We start from the raw sequence: 16890 nt of genomic DNA, 5'->3' as shown, positions 1-16890 counted from the left end.
TCTCTTTTTTGTGATTTTTTAGTGATTTTGAAAAATTGTCTTTTAACTTTGGTGTGATCGCGTTAAATTATTTCGATATCATCTATTCCGTTTCGCAACCACATAATTCGGTACTACACTTCCATGTAACCCGCCATCAATTTCAGTTCTCAAGAAATCAAGTCAATTAAATAAATTGGTATTAATATGTTGCGGGCCTTGTAAACGAAAAATCCCAAGTCGACAGCAAAAAAAAAAAATTTTACGTGGAAGGGCCTTAGAAAGTGGCCTTTTCGCCTACATGGTGGCCACCAACCATGAAAAACCACTAGCTTCCAGTATGCGCTAGAGTTGGGGAAGCCAGCGGTAGCTATAATGAACACTCCTGGATGGGCAGGCCACTGTAATGCCTCTCGTGACCGCCGTGTTCACTAAGTTTTTTTTGTTTTCTTTTATGGGGGAGTTAATAATGGAGACACCTGGGCACTGAAAAGGGGGGTAAACATAGTGCCAAGTATGTTTAGCCATGCCCAGGTGCCGTTTTGCTTGTTTTTTTGATTCGTTGGGGTGTAATGGTTTGTCGTTGCACCCTTTATAAAATATGGGTGGACAACTGGATTGTCATGCCATCAATCCATTGCCCACACCGATCGAAAGCCCAACATGTGAAATACAGGAAACAATATTCTCCATCATAGGAAAACCAAATAAACGCTGGGGAATACTTGCTTCTATTGAAAGAATTTAATGTTTCCTGCATCTCATCATGGGGGCCATACCTGCAAGAAAAAAGCTGAAAAGAAAAAAAAAATATTAATAAAAATTTTAATAATTAAAACTGGAACGATACCGCTTGGTGTTGGCTGTTGGTGTTTTGCGTGATTTTGACTTCTTAGTAATTTTGACATTTGGGTCATATGGTGAATCTAAGTCTCCAAATTTTAGGAAGTGTTCGGACAAACGAAAGATCCGTGTCGGCAAAACAGAGCGTAGAAAAATTGAATGATACTGTATTATCGGCAAAAGGGGATGTTTTTAAGAGTGAAAGTTACTCTTAAAAGGTTCGGAGAAAATGGGATTTCAGAATGTTGCAAAGGGTTTGTTGCAGATAAACCTAGAGGGGGACGACTGGTTTTAGGAAAAAAGGGACAAATCTTGAGGGCTAGGAAAATGGCTAGTAATGGAAAGGAACCATTTTTGTTCCCGAACCTATAAAAGGTAGTACTGATGGGAAAAACAGATTAGTTATTTAGTGCTGTTGAGCTAAAAAGCCTTTTTTTTGAACATATAATCGAAATATATTGACATTTTTATTTGTGAAAAAAATCTTTTGTTTTGTGAAAAGAAAAAAAAAATAAACGTGTAATTGGTAATTAGGTAAAGATATTTAAATTAAAAGAAAGGAAATGTGCAAACACATTAATAATTATGATGTATTAGGTGACTGGAGGGAGGAGAGAATAAGCCTTAAGTGTCAAAGGTTAATTAAACCGTTTCTTAAATATACTCCGACAAACAAATAAGGTAAGAAAATGAAGTGCTAGGAATGGACAGAAAAATATCCAACGTAACCATTCTTGTTTTATTCGGCAGGTCGGAGTCGGGTACAGACAGCGATATCTTGTGGGCAATATTCACATTAACACCACTGACCGACATTTGTACTTAAAGTGGTAAGTCAACTGTACCCAACGATATAGTGTCACCCGAGTACCATCTATGGGTGGACTGACACATTGAATTAACTCTCCACTCGTCAGTTTAAAGCTCAGCACCCAGAAAATACCCAATATATTTCCAACTTTGATTCTATGCTGTGAAGTCTCCAACCTGTTTTTTTTTTTAACGTCACAGTGTTCCGGGATTACATATAAACCTCTAACTATTTAAGTAATTCCAACGCAACGAATTCTTATTCTGACTAATGTTAAAAGGTTGCGGATGTGACGAAGTATTATTAGACTTCATCAGGATTTGAATGGTCGTAGAGGTGACCCTGGAGTATAAGACATATTGACAATTACAAACACATACAACACATTAACACATCACGAATTTTATTAATTTTTTTTTTTGACAACCAATTTTCATATTTTTAAGTTTTTTTTTATTTATTCCTCTATGTGTATTTATTGTTTATTTGAAATTTATTTATGTGATCTACTGTTAGAGTTAGGTATATCAACTTAAATGTTTTATTGAGTTTTTATTTGGACATTATTAGTTTATGTTCCTAGTAGGCAAGTTTTGAAACTATTCGTCGGATCCCCTTTGAGTCCAGGTAGAAAAGAGCTCTTTTTTTTGGTGACGTTAGGGTGGGTCGTATATTCGATAGTATAAAGCTTGTTTATTAGAGTAATTCTGTGTTTTGATCCTTATTGGATATTGTTTAGAGTTCGTCCAAAGGACTAAAGAAAACATTATAGTTATTTTCTAATCTGGTCAAAAGACCGTTCGTATAAAAAAGGTTAAAAAAAGAGAAATAATTATTACTTTGCTCTATACTCTTTTAACGAGTTATTTTTATTATTAAAGTTTAATTTATATTTTTTTTATAATTTTATCAATACAATTTTTTTTGTTAGTTTTTTTTTATATATTAGTTTTAATATCAATTATAATAAAATGACTTAATGTATGTTTAAAGAAAGAAAAGAATGAGGATGTGTTAAAGAGTTATTAAGGAGGGAATAAAAGGGAGGTAAGTGGTGTGGGATTGTGCGGAAAAAGGGGTCATCAGGACAATAAAAGGAAGAGATGATCAAAGGTAGGGAGGGCGGCTAAATGGCTCGTGTGTCAACAGACGTTATGGATTTGGATGGTATCATGTTCATCATTATAGTGTTGTTCTTTTGTTGGTGAATTCCCATAGTTTATTGTTGTTGTTCCTGAGCCGGATGTTGGGATGGGACTCACCCCAATGGGAGTCGGCAGAGCTGGTCGGCGATATCAAGACATCTCAGGCTGCCTAAGAGGGACACATAACAATATGGCGCCCAAACCAAAGAAACCATAGGGTTTGTAGAAGTTAGGAAGTGTATTCCATCGAGACACTTGGAAATAGACCACTAGAAGTAAAAGAAAATAGACCAACATTACTACTTTGCGTTTGGAACGACGAATTCAAAGGGTTTTTGTAGCCATTCTGGACAGGTGCCAGAACTTGATGTACAAAAACGTTTGGAGGCCGTGTTTTATATGGAAAGTATGTGATGAAAAATACAGACCAAGATAGTTTGTGACCCGCTGATCAGAAGGTTAAGCGGTTTCGCACAAATTATCTTGGATAGATGGCAGAGAATAGTATCCGTTTGAAATTTAAAAGTGACACAGATTCATTAACAGGATATCCGCTCTGGATTTAACCAGAGGACAGATGTATCCGTTTAGATGATCTGGGAAAGCTGTAACGTCTTCGGTGGGAGGCGTTATAGTGCACGTATTAAATTGTTGTTTTTTTTATTTTAATTTTGTGTTAATGTTTGATTGATCCATCAGTTCCATAAAGACCATAATAGCCTGCAACCGCACACACCACTCCTCTCCGAAAAAAACCTCCTGTAAAGACAGATAAAAATATTTATAATTAGAATTGTGTTTAAATTGTATTTTTTGCGTTGATAAAAAGTTGTAATGAGTACAGGGACTAGGTCCAAAGTAAAAGCTAAAAAGAGAGATAGACCACTGTTATTTGATTTAAATAGAACTATAGATAATTCAGAAGGAAAGAAAACAAAGGTAGCCAGTGACTCAACAGAAATGTCTGAAGAAACACCTACAGGTGGCAGTAACGTCCATGATTTTTCAGAGACGATAAATAACCGAACCCCCATCATGAATTCCCTAGGACCTGTGTTCTTGCAAAGTGCCTTAGAGCAAAATAGAAATGTGCAGAATACAGACCAAATAAAGGCTTTAGAGAATTCAGTTCAGTCTGTCCAATCTGAAATGAACGAAATTAAAAAGGCATTAAGCGAATTATCGATTAATATGCAGAAGATCGTTCAAAATACGGTCCAGCCTACACAACCTCTTGCGAATGTGCCAATAGCTCTAAATTCAAACACCAATATAGCTCAAAATGTTTCAGCCCGAAACAACGATATTCCTAATCGTTCTCATAGCAATACCGTTCCAAACAGCGACGCTCCAACAACTTCCAATAATAGTTTACCCCCAATAAGTACTTATCCGGGTAGACCACTGCCCATTGAACCAACCAAGGGAATGAATATCGTTCGTATAAATAAACTGGGACTAAATTTTGATGGTAGCTCAAATGGTCTGGGTGTAGAAGATTTTGTTTACAGACTTGAGTATTACCAAAAGCAGTATAAAATACCCTGGACTGAGATAATTAGGGATTTCCCACTATTGGTTTCCGGTAGAGCAGAGTCGTGGTATTGGCTCTTTCAAAAGACCCATCAATTTCATGACTGGGAGGAACTAAAGTACAGTCTATTGAGTCAGTATCAATCGTCTCGCTCTAATTTTGAGATTCTCACTGACCTAGCCCAAAGAAAGCAACACGCTAATGAGTCGGTAGATAGCTTCTTCCACACAATGGGTCAAATCAGAACAAAATTGGTTCAACCAATTTCAGAATTTGATATGATCAAGATAATGAAAAAGAATATAAAAGAAAATATCGGGAGAATTGTCTATCCAATACAGGTCACCTCTGTTGAGCAACTCCGAATCGAGTGCAACGAGGCTGAAAAAAACTTCTTGAGACGAGAAAATAAACCAGCCTTTACAACATCTCGTCCAATTAGGCAAGTTAGTGAACTTCACGAGGAAATGGACTTAGTGACAGAACAATCATACGCAGATGAAGAAATTGAAGTGTCCGCTATCCAAAATGATAGGCGATTAAAACCGCAGCTGACTTGCTGGAATTGTAGAAAAACTGGACATGGTTTTCGTGAATGTGAAGAGACCACGAGATCCCTTTTTTGCTACAAATGTGGCAATCCTGGAACTACAACACCAAAGTGCGGTATTTGTCAGCAGGGAAACTACAAGAAGGGCGTAGAGATGGAAGGGGGCTCGCGTCCGAATTACAACCCCGGAAAGTAATCTCTCCAAACATTAAACTCCAGCACAATAATGAATGTCATAACGCAAAATCCTACGCCCAAAGAAGACATCAAATTCCGCTTGATGAGCGTCGGAAAAATTATGATGAAGTTAGGGATAGAATCTTCGGAGAATTTGATTATCCAAAATACTGTAAAAAAATTCCCAAAGTTCGTCAAAAATTTAGAGATAAAAGAAGAAATTTTAAAATAATTGTCGAAGTCATAAACCGAAGCAGTAATAGAAATGATCCGAGACCTTTTGCAGATGTTGAAATCGAAGGAATCCGATTAAAAGGGTTGCTAGACTCAGGGGCCTCAGTAAGTTTAATGGGAAAAGGCTGTAGGGAAATTATACAAGAATTAGGCAAAGAAGTAGCACCCATATTCTCAAATGTAAAGACTGCGGCTGGAAATCAGCACCGAATAATCGGTAAAGTAAAACTAAAAATCAAATATAACGAGCTTGAAAAGGATATTGAATTATATCTATGCCCTGACTTGGAACAAGAGATATATTTAGGGGTTGATTTTTGGAAATTATTCCACGTTGCCCCTGAGGTAATTAGAGTGGATGAACTGAAGGTAGAACAAATTCAAAATGACATGGTTAACGGGGAGAATTATAAATTAAACCCCCATGAGTTAACACCACAGCAACAGGAAAGACTAGATAAAGTCCTGAAGAATTTTGATACATTCGAGGAAAAAGGATTGGGCAAAACTTCCTTGGACAAACATTCCATTAAGTTGATAGACGGCGCCGAACCTGTAAAGGATCGCCATTACCCAATATCTCCTGCAGTTCAATCCATCGTATATGAGGAAATAGACAAAATGCTTACTTTAAAGGTTATAGAAGAAAGTGAGAGTCCTTGGTCCAATCGGACAACTATAGTACGGAAACCAGGAAAGAATCGCTTCTGCTTAGATGCGAGAAAACTTAATAAACTCACCGTGAAGGATGCGTATCCGCTCCAAAATATTGAGGGCATCTTAAGCAGAATCGACGAGACATACTACATCAGCAGTGTTGATTTAAAGTTTGCATTTTGGCAGATAGAATTAGATGATGAAAGCAAAGCATACACAGCGTTTACAGTCCCTGGTCGCCCGTTATATCAATTTAGGGTGATGCCTTTCGGTCTTTGTAACGCGGCCCAACGCTTATGTAGGTTGATGGACAAAGTTATACCGTCACACCTGAAAGAAAACGTTTTCATTTATTTAGACGACTTGCTGGTCATCTCTAGTGATTTTGACGAACATTTGCGTCTATTATGGGAAGTAGCAGAGTGCTTAAAGAAAGCAAATCTAACGATAGGGCTTAAGAAATCCCAGTTCTGTTTCCGCGAACTGAGGTATTTGGGATTTATCATTGGCGATGGAAAACTAAAGACGGACCCAGACAAGGTAAAAGCCATTAAAAAGATCGCAGAACCACGTAGCGCTAGAGAAGTTAGAAGCTTCTTAGGGACAGCGGGATGGTATAGGCGTTTCATTAAAGATTTTGCCACCATCTCCGCTCCACTTACCGATACCCTAAAAAAGAGTAAGAACTTTAAAATCACGGAGGAAGCTAGAAAAGCTTTTGAAGCATTAAAAAAGGCTTTAACATCTGCCCCAGTCCTTCGCCATGCGGATTTTTCAAAACATTTCTACATTCAATGCGATGCTTCGGAATGTGGAATTGGGGCTGTGCTATATCAACTAAATAATAAGGGGGAAGAACACCCCATAGCGTTTTATTCGCAAAAGTTAAATTCCTGTCAACGCAATTATAGCGTGACAGAAAAAGAATGTCTAGCTGCAGTGATGGCTATCAAAAAGTTTCGACCATATGTGGAATTGATGCCATTCACTGTAATAACGGACCACGCTTCTTTAAAATGGCTTATGTCCTTAAAGGATTTAACGGGAAGACTAGCTAGGTGGTCATTACAATTGCAGGCATTTAATTTTAATATAGAACACCGGAAAGGAAGCGAGAATGTTGTAGCGGACATGTTGTCGAGGGCTCCAGTTGCCAATGTTAGCGAAATCACGAAAAATGACTACTTAGATTTTGAAACCCTGGAATTCGAGAGTCAAGAATATCTTGATCTCATTAAAACTGTTACCGACAACCAAGAAAAGTTGCCAGATTTAAAAGTAGAAGATGGGTATGTTTTTAAAAAGGTACTACCTAGCTTGGAAGAAAATGAGGAACTCACATGGAGGTTATGGATTCCCTCAAGTATAACCTCGGAAATAATAAAAAAAGCCCATAATTCTATGACGTCTGCACATGGCGGGATAATAAAGACCCTTGAACGTATAAGACGATTCTTCTATTGGCCTCGAATGACCGTTCAAGTGCGTGAATACGTAAGGAACTGTCAGGTTTGTAAGGAAACCAAAGCTAGCAATCAGCATATGATGCCCAGTATAGGAAAGGAGGTAGTAACTGATAGGCCGTTCCAAAAGCTGTATATAGATTTTTTAGGAAAATACCCAAGATCGAAAAAAGGTAATGCATACATTTTCATCGTTGTGGATCACTTCACTAAATTCACCTTTCTCAAAGCAATGAGGGAGGCAACCGTCGGCAACGTGATAAAATTCCTTGTCGATGAAATTTTTTATAAATTTGGTGTCCCCGAAGTGATCCACAGCGATAATGGTGCGCAGTTTACCTCCAAAATGTTCAAAGAGCTGATGGGAACTTATCAAATAAATCATATGAAAACAGCCATATATTCGCCACAGTCCAACGCATCGGAACGTGTGAACCAGTCGGTAATTTGTGCCATTCGGGCATATCTCGATAAAGATCATAGAGACTGGGATATGTATTTATCCGAAATAGAATGTGCATTGAGAAATTCTATACACACTTCGACTGGGGTTACGCCGTTCTTTGCGTTGTTTGGCTTTCATATGTACTCAAATGGACAGGATTATAGCTTGGCAAGGAAATTGAAATCCTTAACCGACCATGAGCTCAGTAATATGGATAGACCAAGTAAGCTAGAACTCATAAGAGCCAATATAAAAGAAAATTTACATCGAGTTTACATAAAAAGTTCTGAAAAATATAATAAACGTGCAAGGGTGTGTAAATTTCGACCTGGACAAGAAGTCTACCGGCGAAATACCGTCTTATCCGACTTTTCGAAAAATATTAATTCAAAATTCTGCAAAAAATTTGTTAAAGCCCGAATTGTCAAGCCCGTTGGACAAAACATGTATGAACTCGAGGATATGCAAGGAAAATCCATTGGTATTTACCATGTCAAAGACATAAAGTATTAGTGCAATATAGATTTAAATTCCGTGATAGACAAGTGCATTATTAGAATTAGGTTGACTTAATTACATGTTGTGCTTGTCCCATTCATATATTTACCTCTATAGTGCAATATACATTACGTCTGTGATATAACCAAATGTACCTGATTTTCATATAGAAGTGATTATTTAATGATTTATACCCTACCTCGTAATTATGCATCTACGCCCGAACTATACCTCCAATAAGATTCTACAACCTATAATCATAGCACCTCACTATTAATACCCTATTCGGTAATTAGATATCAATATTTTGACTTACGTAATCTTCCGACTTATTCGCGCATGAGTGACCAGATTTCTGTTCCAATTTTTTTTTTACCCAGTCGACTGACCTGTAAATACACACCAAGTAAGGACTTATGTGATAGACAAAAAAAAAATACTTCCCTAAATTAAAAGTAAACTCAGAGCCCGGCTTAATCTCAGGGTGTGAGAGTTCCCCACGTTGGGCTTGATCCCGGACGTCACATAGTTCGATACAGCCCGCACACCAGTCCTGCCTTCGGGCCTTGTCAGCCCTGGAGTTTTGTTGCGGGCCTTGTAAACGAAAAATCCCAAGTCGACAGCAAAAAAAAAAAAATTTACGTGGAAGGGCCTTAGAAAGTGGCCTTTTCGCCTACATGGTGGCCACCAACCATGAAAAACCACTAGCTTCCAGTATGCGCTAGAGTTGGGGAAGCCAGCGGTAGCTATAATGAACACTCCTGGATGGGCAGGCCACTGTAATGCCTCTCGTGACCGCCGTGTTCACTAAGTTTTTTTTGTTTTCTTTTATGGGGGAGTTAATAATGGAGACACCTGGGCACTGAAAAGGGGGGTAAACATAGTGCCAAGTATGTTTAGCCATGCCCAGGTGCCGTTTTGCTTGTTTTTTTGATTCGTTGGGGTGTAATGGTTTGTCGTTGCACCCTTTATAAAATATGGGTGGACAACTGGATTGTCATGCCATCAATCCATTGCCCACACCGATCGAAAGCCCAACATGTGAAATACAGGAAACAATATTCTCCATCATAGGAAAACCAAATAAACGCTGGGGAATACTTGCTTCTATTGAAAGAATTTAATGTTTCCTGCATCTCATCATGGGGGCCATACCTGCAAGAAAAAAGCTGAAAAGAAAAAAAAAATATTAATAAAAATTTTAATAATTAAAACTGGAACGATACCGCTTGGTGTTGGCTGTTGGTGTTTTGCGTGATTTTGACTTCTTAGTAATTTTGACATTTGGGTCATATGGTGAATCTAAGTCTCCAAATTTTAGGAAGTGTTCGGACAAACGAAAGATCCGTGTCGGCAAAACAGAGCGTAGAAAAATTGAATGATACTGTATTATCGGCAAAAGGGGATGTTTTTAAGAGTGAAAGTTACTCTTAAAAGGTTCGGAGAAAATGGGATTTCAGAATGTTGCAAAGGGTTTGTTGCAGATAAACCTAGAGGGGGACGACTGGTTTTAGGAAAAAAGGGACAAATCTTGAGGGCTAGGAAAATGGCTAGTAATGGAAAGGAACCATTTTTGTTCCCGAACCTATAAAAGGTAGTACTGATGGGAAAAACAGATTAGTTATTTAGTGCTGTTGAGCTAAAAAGCCTTTTTTTTGAACATATAATCGAAATATATTGACATTTTTATTTGTGAAAAAAATCTTTTGTTTTGTGAAAAGAAAAAAAAAATAAACGTGTAATTGGTAATTAGGTAAAGATATTTAAATTAAAAGAAAGGAAATGTGCAAACACATTAATAATTATGATGTATTAGGTGACTGGAGGGAGGAGAGAATAAGCCTTAAGTGTCAAAGGTTAATTAAACCGTTTCTTAAATATACTCCGACAAACAAATAAGGTAAGAAAATGAAGTGCTAGGAATGGACAGAAAAATATCCAACGTAACCATTCTTGTTTTATTCGGCAGGTCGGAGTCGGGTACAGACAGCGATATCTTGTGGGCAATATTCACATTAACACCACTGACCGACATTTGTACTTAAAGTGGTAAGTCAACTGTACCCAACGATATAGTGTCACCCGAGTACCATCTATGGGTGGACTGACACATTGAATTAACTCTCCACTCGTCAGTTTAAAGCTCAGCACCCAGAAAATACCCAATATATTTCCAACTTTGATTCTATGCTGTGAAGTCTCCAACCTGTTTTTTTTTTAACGTCACAGTGTTCCGGGATTACATATAAACCTCTAACTATTTAAGTAATTCCAACGCAACGAATTCTTATTCTGACTAATGTTAAAAGGTTGCGGATGTGACGAAGTATTATTAGACTTCATCAGGATTTGAATGGTCGTAGAGGTGACCCTGGAGTATAAGACATATTGACAATTACAAACACATACAACACATTAACACATCACGAATTTTATTAATTTTTTTTTTTTGACAACCAATTTTCATATTTTTAAGTTTTTTTTTATTTATTCCTCTATGTGTATTTATTGTTTATTTGAAATTTATTTATGTGATCTACTGTTAGAGTTAGGTATATCAACTTAAATGTTTTATTGAGTTTTTATTTGGACATTATTAGTTTATGTTCCTAGTAGGCAAGTTTTGAAACTATTCGTCGGATCCCCTTTGAGTCCAGGTAGAAAAGAGCTCTTTTTTTGGTGACGTTAGGGTGGGTCGTATATTCGATAGTATAAAGCTTGTTTATTAGAGTAATTCTGTGTTTTGATCCTTATTGGATATTGTTTAGAGTTCGTCCAAAGGACTAAAGAAAACATTATAGTTATTTTCTAATCTGGTCAAAAGACCGTTCGTATAAAAAAGGTTAAAAAAAGAGAAATAATTATTACTTTGCTCTATACTCTTTTAACGAGTTATTTTTATTATTAAAGTTTAATTTATATTTTTTTTATAATTTTATCAATACAATTTTTTTTGTTAGTTTTTTTTATATATTAGTTTTAATATCAATTATAATAAAATGACTTAATGTATGTTTAAAGAAAGAAAAGAATGAGGATGTGTTAAAGAGTTATTAAGGAGGGAATAAAAGGGAGGTAAGTGGTGTGGGATTGTGCGGAAAAAGGGGTCATCAGGACAATAAAAGGAAGAGATGATCAAAGGTAGGGAGGGCGGCTAAATGGCTCGTGTGTCAACAGACGTTATGGATTTGGATGGTATCATGTTCATCATTATAGTGTTGTTCTTTTGTTGGTGAATTCCCATAGTTTATTGTTGTTGTTCCTGAGCCGGATGTTGGGATGGGACTCACCCCAATGGGAGTCGGCAGAGCTGGTCGGCGATATCAAGACATCTCAGGCTGCCTAAGAGGGACACATAACAAATATTCGAATTCAAAAATAACATGTAAAAACACTACAAATGTTCATTAAAAAAAGTAAGTCAAAATGGAAAAAAAAAATCATGCAAAATAAAACATTACTATTGTACATTTCAAAAGTCAAAATGAAAATGTTAATATATCACATTTTTATGCTTTTTTTTGTATATTATCCTTTTCGGATAGGAGACAATTTCAAATTTGTATGAATCTTTAAAATCAGTTCAGCGATTCTTAAGTTATAAGCGTAGTAACTAACACAACTTACTTTTATATATAAAGATTATTATTATTATATTTTTTTTTGACGATATGCTCCTAATGATTTACTCTCTCTGAATATACTACATATACTCTACGAGTGTGCTTTGTTAATTTATTTATTATGCAATTATTTTAAATAAACCACTACTTATATTAGCCTTAGTAAGCCATCAAACTAACAACTAACTGACATTTCAGAAGTTTGCCCAGAATATCAGAGGTTGGAATAGCAGAAAGGAATTCACTTTCTCTATACCGACAGGAGCCCGAGCACTCTAAGGCTTTCTGTGGGCCTTATTCATCAAAACTGATATCATCCTAAATACATTTGAACCGTGGAGAATTCATCCACACTACGAAACTCCGAATCAGAACTAAGAAAACACGACAATGACTCCATATACTCACTGATTTCAAAGGTCCGAAGGCACAATAGGAAATACAGACAACTCAACAATTATGTATGAATGCCGCATAAACCCGTTATCATTATGGACTCGTGGCTAGTATCCTTGTAGTTTTAAAACCAAGGGTTGATTTGCAATAACTTACAGAGGTATATAAAGTTTGTCATTCCGATTGTAACAACTCGATATAAGCATTTTAGACCCCAGTACCGGCAGGTTTAAGATGTGTTCGGACTTATAGTCACAGTTTTAAACCGTTAGTAAACTACTAATTGACAGCAAGTTCGGTTTCCAATATGTAGGAAACTTGAAATTGTCTCCATATAGGACAAAGTTTTGATATAGACCCCAGAGAAATGTGTCCCGAAATTCGAAATTCGGTATTTTGATGTTTTGTTTCATACTTTCGCCAAAATGTTTTCAAATGTTATATTTGAATTTCGTAATGGGTGTCACTTCCTATTACAGAAAATGTAGGTCCACGTCTTCACATAGGCCCTCACGTTTTGATATATGCACCTCATAGCAATGGTAGTAGGTGTTGTTGTAGCAGCTCATAATGCCGTGTTCGATCTGACTCTTCTCAATCGGGTTCTGCCTCTAAGTCCAGTCTCAAAAAGGATGCAACCTGTACGGGTTGGGTCCAGAACGAGACTGGAGTTAAGTGAGTAGGTTTGGCTGGACAGCGAGAAAGGTGCAGCGTGTCATGTGGTCCTGTGGTCCTGTGCCACAAGCTGGGTAGATGTTCTGCACATCGCTTTCGATCCGGGCCCAATAGGAATTGAGGCGATTGCACCATCAGTATTTGGTGGAGCCAAAACTAGTCGGGTTTGTCGGGACAGTTCTCGCTCTTCAGCTGCGATGGGAGGGGATGGTCTCCTAATGTAGTATTCACTATATATCCTTCAATAACTTCTGAGACCCCGTTAGAGTAAGTACTATTCAGTCCCGCTTGATAGGCCTGTTGATCTAGAGGCTCTCTCTATCTTTGTACCTGTCTCTCTAGATCATGAAGGTCTTTCCTTACGTGGGCGGAGGTTGCCTATCCACCAGGCAGTGATTCGGATGGCTCTGTCGGTAACACCCAAGCAGGTATTGCATTGACAGCACTTTATTATGCTGTCGCACCGGTAAGACCTTCGCCTTCTCTGTAGATGGTCGACAGCTGTCATGAGAAGGTGGTTCTAAGGGCGGCATTCTGGCAGGACCAGTTCGCAAGGATAGGTCCGTGAAATTTTGAAGAATAAAATAAATAAATATTGGTTCCCGTTTAGATATAGCCTTTATATAATCCTACCAAGTGACACTCGTCGTTTTGCATTTAACGCCGCAATTTCCGGCCGAATCTTATTTCTAGTAGTGTGAAATATTTTTTCGGCAAAACTTACATACGCATTTTGTCAGTAAAATTTATTAAGCATGTTGAAGCTTTGAGACAGATATTCAAACCAGCTTAGTATTTTAGCGCTTCAATTTTGCAGAGAATAATATGACCCCCATATATTTTATTTTTTTAGTTTTAACAATAAAGGGATTAAGCCTTAGCATTTTGCAACAACAAAATACGATGGTATACCGAACAAGCAAGCCAACACTGTTCTATTAATAGAGAAGGCACGGTCGACGAAGGGGTTTTTGTTGTAACAGACAAAACTAAGTTACACGGTTATGCTACTTCGTTCAAGTAAAACGAAAGCATAACAAGTGGAGAAAGATGTAAATGTTTATAAGGGCGGTTGTTAGATTAAGAAGATTTTCCAAAAGAATTTTAGTTATATTTAATTCCTTGGTTCCTCTTCTATTGGGTCGATCTCGTCACTTGGCTTAAAAAACGTTTTTTGTCATAGGAGTTATTTTTTTAAAATAACTTCTGGGGAGAATATCCCAGACAAAAAACAAGGGAACTGATGGGGATTGGTGGCTCTTTCCGAAACTTAGATATTCCCTGCCTTATCCCCTGGTAAACATTACCATCGTTCTCCACTAATACACATACATTTTTAAAATAACTCCTGGGGAGAATATCCCAGACAAAAAAAAAGAAGGGAACTGATGAGGATTGGTGGCTCTTTCCGAAACTTAGATATTCCCTGCCTTATCCCCTGGTAAACATTACCATTGTTCTCCACTAATACACAAACGTTGTTTTTATAAAAACAACAATAAAGGGATTAAGCCTGACCATTTTGCCTCATTAAAACAAAATATGTATTTTTTATCAAGATTTTATTAACAAATGTTGATATATTTTTAGTAAGTTGTGTTTTGGTTTTTATTAATTATAATTTTGTATTATTGGCAAATAATATTACTTTTTTGGTATATTTTTGGTTCCATTTATTTTTTATAGCTTTTTTGCTTTATTTTTCATATTTATTGTTATATTAAATTAATAAATGTGTATATATTTGTTTGATGGATCATACACAAAAACTCCAAAGAAGTATAAAAATTTATTTTCTTTTTTGTTTTATTATTTATTTAAACAAAAAATTTTCTTTGGATGTTAAAATATAATTTATTTAAAACTGGATCTATTAAAATAATTTGATAGAATAAAATATTTTAATGGTGCATTGAAAAAATATTTAGTATTTTTTAGAATATTAATAAACCATTTTTTGTGTAAGCGTGTCAGTAAAGCATTTTTTGAACCGTTTTAAAACTAAATCGCTATATAAAGCTTTATTCCAATTTTTAACAAACTTTTCTCTTAAAGGTTTGATTAATTAAACTGTGTGTAAGGCCCTTCACATTTTATAAAATGTTACGACACTATTAAATAAATTGTCTAAAATGGGATTAAGCATCAATAACAATTCACGATTATTGAATGATAAGATATTTTATGTCCAATCCATGTTGAGACATTTGAATTTAGGTCATACACACATTTATTCGATACAGAGTTGCATTACTTATTGGATTAAAACTTGTTTCAAAACAAATAAAAATTAATTACATCTTTACGTTTTTTACAAAATTCTTGATAGTTCAGAGACAATTATTTTTGGAAAAAATAATTAAGGTTGAAGAAAAGTTAAGAGGGTTTTACAAGTTTACATATTGGCCAATTCCAATTGTTTAAATTCATTCATTTAAATTATTCGACTTAATTATTAATTGTTTAATATTATAGTACTTTAAGGTTTAGTATTCGTTACCAATTTTTTTATAAAGACAGTCTCAATCAAAAAACACATTAGTTAATAGTAGTGTATTCACCAATTTTTTTTTTCAAAAAGAAATTATGATTATGTTATATTTAGTTTAGGATAAAAAGTTTGCATTATAATTTGCCAATTCAAAAAAGTTTAAGTTTTTTTTATCATTGATTAAGGTGATAATTAAAGCGTTACAAAAAACAAACCGTGTTAATTGGTTGTTGTTGCTCTAAAAGAGGGGGGATTAATTTGTTGTTATAAAAAAATGTTGTTCGTTTTTGTTTCAGCGAACACATGTGTTTTAGCATTTAGTTGTTGTCCTTTTTTTCAATTCAATAACAATTGAATACCAAGAAATTATACATTCACATTTTCATTGTTTCTTATGATTTCAAATAATTTTTTTGTTAAAAAATATATTTATCTTTTATGTGGTTCTTTAAAAAATGTAAAATATGTTATACATAAAAACATTTAAAAAGGTAGAAAAATAATTTACTTAATTTAATATATTATTTTGTTTTTTCTTTTGGTTGATTTAATTGTTTAGTATATAAAAAAACATTAAACATCCACTAAGATTATTTTGAAATGTTTTAAGGTGTTTTGGATTCGGTATTAGGTTTTTTATTATGTTTTTTTTTTTGTTTTTTTTTTTTTTTTTTTGGTTAAAGCTTTTATATTCCAATGACAAAATGTTTAAAAATATTTTGTTCGGGTTAATTTTGATAAATTTTCTTCAGTTACTACCATTTCTAGGTGATAAGTATGTTTTTAATTTTTAGCATTCTCTTGATTTAAACTGATGCTAATTACTATAGCATGAATCGGATCTTTATTGAAAAACTTCTGTATGCATTGAGTATACCAGAAAGACACATTAAACTTTGGACACACTCCCAGTGTGGTGGATCAAGGGAATAGCAAACTTAATACAATGTAATCAAATGATTACTTTGTATATAAAAGGATAACTATAGTATCGAAATTACCCAGCGGATTTTTTTGCACATACATCTTACAACTGAGACCATTGACAATGTAGGTGCGACTCATCCAAAGCCTGTAGACATTTCTACTTACATTTACACAGCGATGGCTTGGCCGTCAGACGAGTCCGAAATTTACAGAAAATGCAAGCGAATGTTGGATGGGTTTGATATCTACCGACATTTTAAGCGAAGGCTAGATAGGTTCGAAATCTATCGACATCCGATTCAGATGCAAGTGCGACGGACACAATTTATTATATTTTGTTTTGTTATTTAATTCTAATATGGATTTTGTTTCACAATGTAATAGCAAAACGACTCATCTAAATCGGATGCTAGTTGTATGCTTTTAACCACTGTTATTTCCT

The 16890-nt window shown here is 35.6% G+C and overlaps 1 long non-coding RNA gene across 2 annotated transcripts; it reads right to left on the bottom strand.

The window, feature by feature from the left end:
• Positions 1–2773: 2773 nt before the first annotated feature.
• On the bottom strand, positions 2774–8935 carry LOC131804236 (uncharacterized). 2 transcript variants are annotated; one of them, XR_009342997.1, is made up of 3 exons: positions 8653–8935; positions 3207–3537; positions 2774–3047 (listed from the first exon to the last, which is right to left on the bottom strand). It is a non-coding gene; the product is annotated as an uncharacterized LOC131804236 (long non-coding RNA). The 2 variants fall into 2 exon arrangements; XR_009342998.1 differs by lacking the exon at positions 8653–8935 and adding an exon at positions 6014–8617.
• Between the last annotated feature and the right edge of the window lie 7955 nt (positions 8936–16890).

This window comes from Musca domestica, unplaced genomic scaffold, assembly GCF_030504385.1.
Source record: "Musca domestica strain aabys unplaced genomic scaffold, Musca_domestica.polishedcontigs.V.1.1 4, whole genome shotgun sequence".
Taxonomy (NCBI): Eukaryota; Metazoa; Arthropoda; class Insecta; order Diptera; family Muscidae; genus Musca; species Musca domestica.
Note: the sequence above shows the minus strand (reverse complement) of the source record. Positions and strands in the feature narration are given on the sequence as shown.